The sequence below is a fragment of the Vidua macroura genome, chromosome 1, assembly GCF_024509145.1.
Source record: "Vidua macroura isolate BioBank_ID:100142 chromosome 1, ASM2450914v1, whole genome shotgun sequence".
Classification (NCBI taxonomy): domain Eukaryota; kingdom Metazoa; phylum Chordata; class Aves; order Passeriformes; family Viduidae; genus Vidua; species Vidua macroura.
In genome coordinates this window covers 55,659,522-55,665,283 of record NC_071571.1, presented here as the reverse complement: position 1 = coordinate 55,665,283, position 5,762 = coordinate 55,659,522, and the positions used below count along the sequence as shown (strand labels likewise).

At 45.4% G+C, this 5,762-nt stretch overlaps 1 long non-coding RNA gene across 1 annotated transcript; it reads left to right on the top strand.

The window, feature by feature from the left end:
- Positions 1-1,051: 1,051 nt before the first annotated feature.
- On the top strand, positions 1,052-1,474 carry LOC128818506 (uncharacterized). Its single transcript, XR_008440499.1, has 2 exons — positions 1,052-1,148; positions 1,282-1,474. It is a non-coding gene; the product is annotated as an uncharacterized LOC128818506 (long non-coding RNA).
- The last annotated feature ends 4,288 nt before the right edge of the window (positions 1,475-5,762 follow it).

The window sequence follows — 5,762 nt, the reverse complement described above, 5'->3', positions numbered from 1 at the left end:
GATACCCCTTAAATACCTTTTCCCTTATATCAGCCTGTTGCATATCCATAGGCCCTTATGCATATCCATAAATCAGTTTACATATTCCAGGAACTATTTTACATGGCCCCTCCTTGGGTCCACCTTTTTAGAGCATGTGTGTTTCCTGGCTGTGGTTTTGGCTCCTTCTCTTTATCACTTCCAGTTTGGGCCTTAGTCCACACTGTCTTCAGATGGCGAGTGCTGATAGTTGGCATATCTGTAGCAGCTGTCCTCATCCTATGTTCATTGGATGTTATCCCATCCAAGCAGGCATTTTAACACAAGCATAGCTATTTCACTACTATGTCTAAGCTTAATTAACAGCAGAAATTTAAAGTTTATAACAAAGTTACTTTCATATCACACATATAAAATCCATTTTAACATTTGTGAAAAGCCAGTATTATAATATATATCTATTACACAGGCATTGGCGGAAGGGAGCGCAGCAGGGCAAAGGTGGCTCCCCCTTCAACCCCCTGGGAACACCAGCCTGGGCTTCTCACTCTCACCGCTGGCACAGACAGTGCCAGCAGCCTCTTCCACACTCATCTGTCTGGGCAGCTTTTATCTGGCACCAATCCTTGCATGTTTTGAATTTCAGACAGGCAATTCACATTTCACCCTTGAGCTCCAGGACCAGAATGGCAGTTCTTTTGTCTTTTTTCCTGGCCACTTTCCTGGCCTGAATGTACCTCTCACCTGCCTTGACTTCCTTGGCAACCCAACAATTTACTTGCCTTGCTCTGTTAACCCTCCCTAGCCTTGCATTCCCTCGCATGCCCATGCCCCACCCTGGACCTGACTATTGGCTTTCCTCCAGGGCTTTATCTTGCCTAGCCCTTCCCATTTCTGCCTTGCCTACCCATCACTGGGCTTGCCTTCCTATGCCCAGCCTTGCCTATAACTTCTGTGTCTTCTCTCACCTACCATTCCATTTGCTTTTCCCTCACTGCTCTGGTCTTGCCTACCCCTCTGTCCAAGACTGAGCACCAAGATGTTTCCTATTACCATCCGAGTAACAGTTGCATCTGGACAGTTTTCCTTATCTCCTGTTAATAGGCCCATCAATGTCTCGCCTCATGACTCAGAGATAACACTCTCCAAGAGCCAGTTCTGTTTAACAGGTGATTAAGAACACACCTTGTGACTCAAAATAACATCAGCCCATTGTGAGATGCTCCGCCCAGGGGGTGAAGCTAGGCATTCCCACCTGGATAAATCCAGGAATTTCTAGACAGAAAGGCAGCCTTTCCACAGGTTTCCAAGAAGACACAGCAACCACATCTGCCACTCCAAGAGGACTGCAGCCACTCCAATTTGGACTGCTACCAGCACCCTGGCCAAAGCGGGTGTCAGGTTGTATTCTGACTTTGCCAGTGGTCTTCCTTTTGTATCATTGTGTGTATTTTTGTCTTTTGTTTTCCCTTTTCCCAATAAATTGTATTTCTGACTTGGAGTCTCTCACTGGTTTTGCTTTCAAACCAGAACACCCTCCCTTGACTTGTCCACATTGCCTTGCCTGCATGGAAGGCAGGTAGTCAAGGCAAAGCAAAGCAAGGAAGTTGTAGGCAAGGCAGATGTAGACAAAGAAAGCAAAGCAAGGGTAGGCTAGGAAAGACTAGGCATGGTACTGAAGGCAAGGTAAGGCCAAGTGACTCAGAATGCCTTTTCTTGGGAACCAAAGGACATAGTGCCAGTGTTGGTGAAGCAGATGTAAAAGTACCATGGGGAGGTATAGTCCAGCAAGACATTTCTGTCATGGCCCCCTCTGTGTAGGAACAATTGTTGGATATATTCAATATTGGAGGTGGATCAGTCCCTGCATGTTATATATTTTGGAGGAGGAGATGCCATTTCTTTTTAAATGGGCTTCTAGTCCCTCTCTTTGGCAAAAAAAAAAAAGCAATTTTAGATGTGCACTTTTGGGTGGTCTAAGTGAAATTGAAGTCTTTTCCCAATAGGCAGTTCTCTGGGCTAGAGCTGTTGAACTGTCAGTGGGAATGCAGATGCCAGGCTCTTGAGATTTTTGTCATGGTAGCTTTAGTGTGCAGCAGTCCCTAGTGCCATTCAATTTGGTTCCTGACTCTGTGAGACTGAATGCTTGGGATGGTACTTAGAGCTGAGAAAGAATATACTGATACTAGAGTGTGTGCTGGGAGTCCAATATGTGCAGTTGAAGTTGTAGGCAGCAAGATCTTTCTCAGCTGGCACTTTTGCGATCTTTGTTTTTGGCAGATGTTTCCAAGTTTGTGGCTGGACTCTGCAAGAAGAAAAGCTTTGTTAGGGCAAAGGAGTCCATGTTGCCTTTTGAGTGTGGTGCGAAGAAGGGTCTGCTTTTGGAAGGGGAAGATCAGCGAAATCCATTTGTCCTGACACAGTAGATTTGAGAAAAGGGACATTTCCGACTTGGCTGTGTCCTGTGTCCTTGTTCTAGCTGGATTCGGTGCGTTTCCTTCTTTTGCAAGTTGACAGTGCTATCATGTGGTTATTTTGATGAACACTGACAGTGCCCAGGAAAAACCCAAGTGCTTTTCTGGCCTGGCCCCGCATTAGTGTGGGAGCAGTTCGTAGAAGAGCTCCGCCATGCATCCTGGCTCTTGGAGATTGATGGAATGTGATCCTGTACGTAGCAGAGAAGGAAGAGGAATCGTTTAATGGCTGGCTGCACAGTTTATACACTGCAAAAGAAATGGCAATTGCAGCATGGCCTATTTCTTTTAGAACATTTTCTGTGCAATCAGCTGCTCAACACTTAACTTGTACCCACTGAACTGCATTAAACTCCCTGAAGATATGCATTTTACCTCAAGTTCTATCTACCATCCTACCTTCTCACTCTCGCAGATCCCATACAGGGATCCAGCAGCTGCTCACAAAGAAAAAGTCTAACAAAAAGCCAGTGCTGACTTTCATAGTCCTTTTTCAGCCTGTTAACTAGATGAAACATGCTAGTGATTTGCACTTTCCTTCTCAACTATATATAGCATCATCACATTCTCTCCAGCTGGTCAGATGGCTAAAGAGAAGCGTTTCCAGCTGCAGTTCACACTGAGAGATGTGCCAGGACTGAAAACATTTGCTGACCTTCCCTTTTCCTTGTGTAATCTGAAATTCACAGGGTAATCACTTTTGCACCCCTTCAGTGTCACAGAGTCCAAGCAGCTAGAGCTCACACAGATGGAAGTATCAGGACAGAAGACATTCCTAAATTATCCCCTTCTCTTGCAGCATTTGAATTGCACTCAATGACCTGTGGCTAGATAATCTTCTTTATGAGATAGATGTGCTATCACTTTGTACACTCTTGCATCTCGGTTGACAATGTCCAGCAGCTGCTCCCCATATCAAAATGCTCTGGAAATAAAAGCCGGTGCTGGGTTGCACCTTCCCCTTGCCACATGTAAGCCACATCAAACTCACTGGCGCACTCCGTACCTTGTTTCTTCCCTGTATTTACTGTTGTATTCTTTGGATCTCAGGGTCCAACCATAAGGGCAATAGTTTTCACATAGAGCTGGAAGAATAACAGGTAACAGGACAAGTAAGCTATTGCTGAACTTCCTCCTTCTGACTGATAACATGAATTTGGGAGGCAGGAGAGTGGTAGCCATGTTCCTCTTGCAGTCTGAACTTTGCACACACAGTCCCGGTGCTGTGCGGCTTCATTCTTCGCCTTTTGTTAACCTGCTGGGCTTTCATTCTCCCAGAATCAAATTGTAGTCTACTGCACACACAAAACATTGTGCAGGCAGTGAAGCACTCCAGTGCACTGCTTCTGCCAAAACACTGTGTGGGGACCCAGGACATCCCTCTGGCTGCCCTGGCTGTCTCGAGACCCTGGCAGGGGACTCAGAGACCTTGGCATGAAGTCAAAAACACCTGTGGCTTTGATTTTAGCCTGTGGAAAAAACTGCCAACTTTGTGTGAAGATTTACAGGTCACAAGAGTTTATTTAACACAGGGTGAAAAAGTAGAATTTTGTGGTGTTTTAGAATGGGATTCAGGAGGCAAGATGGAGGAATTTGGGCATGTCTTGCCCTTCTTCTTCTTGTCTTCCATCTTTCACTGTGATGGTGACACTTTTTATTGGTTTAGAGACACACTGTCTAACGTAGGTGATAGGTATTGGAAATTAATTGTAAATAAAGTACACATAGTTCATAGTATAAAATGTAAACATTCCCCGAGAGGACGGACAGAATGTGACGATCCAATTTGCTAGACAGAGCTTAGCAGGTCAGAGAATGAATGTTATAGATAAGAGAAAATAAACAAACTTGAGAAGCAAAACCGATGCATCTGGACTTCTTCTTTGGCTGTGGAGCTGGCAGGAAAAGACTTTTTACGATCTCGGGGTCATCTTGACCACAGAACCCCGAGAACACTCCTAGACCCTTCACATTCCTTCTCAATGCTACATAACACATATTATGCATCTCTTGGACTCTGAATCTTACTGGAAAGCTTTTTGACTATGTCTTGCACAGAAATAGTCTTCCAGGACAGCAGGCTTGCCCTGAGCATGCCCCTGCAACTTGTGGAAACTTGTATTTGCACCACATTCAAGGGGCAGTCCTTTTTCCTTTACAACCTGCACAGTGCCATCAGATCACCATGCTCTCTGCACGCTCCTTCTCAACTCGAAGTACCAGCACTCACATTACAGCCTCACAAGGACTAAAGCTCCTCATAGAAGTCTCTCACAGAAAAATGTGACAGGGCAAAAACATATTCTTCATTACCTGTACTCATCGCTCGGATTATGGTGCTGTCTTTAAAGTCTTGGACACAGAAAGACTAATCCAGCAAGTGCCTCTCTCCTGGCACATTTTGCTGAGCAAGTACTAGTTGGAAAGTTTGGACTCTACGAAAGCAAAGCGAAGTTTTGTTGTGTTATCAGCCTGCTCACTCCCCCACGGTCTGCTGGACACAGATAGCGGTACATAGTGCTGCTTTTGCTTTTGCTTTTGTCTTTGCTTTTGCTTTTGTTCTTGCTCCTGCTTGTTCTTGCTTTTGCTTTTTGCTTGTTAGTTAATTTAGCTAGGCAGTCCGAATTTTCCCTGGACTGTTTTTCTTTCCCTTTTCTTGGAACCATTTGAACCTGCTCCGGACTGGGACCTGGGAAAACACCAAAAGTTTTGCACTTTGTGGCCTGCAACAGCCATTCCCAGCACCAGAGGGACTGATAACAGAGCGACCACTCCCAAGAGAGACTTTCTGAATTTGTCATCTCTTCAGAGTGGTGAAAGAGTTTTGTCATCTGGTGTTGTTAATTTTTTGTGCTGGGGAGTGCTTTGCCTGTTAAATAAACTGGTTTTTTTCCACTTCTCTCCAAGGAAATTCTTCCCAAACCTGGTGGGGTCACTGACTGTGGGGGTTTGCTTTTGGGGGCTCCTTCTGGAGGTTTTCTCCCAAAATTGCCCTAAACTAGGACAATGGGATCCATTCCTGGTCCATTGTAGTGTAAGGATATTGGATGGTTGGACAAATATGGGATGGACACGCAGTAAGAGGAAAGCGGGAAACTGTAAAAGGCGAGACATTAGTGAAAAAGAGGGTGGGGAAGAAACTACAGGCAGGACACAGAGTAAGAGGGAGGTGGGAGAACCGTGATGAGCGGGATGCGAATGAAAGAGGGGTAGAAAAACAGAGGTGGCTTTGGGAACAGCCATGTAGCAGGGACCAGAGATGGTAAGGGGCTGTGGGTGGCAAGAAAGTGCTGCTAGGTGCTGCAGAGA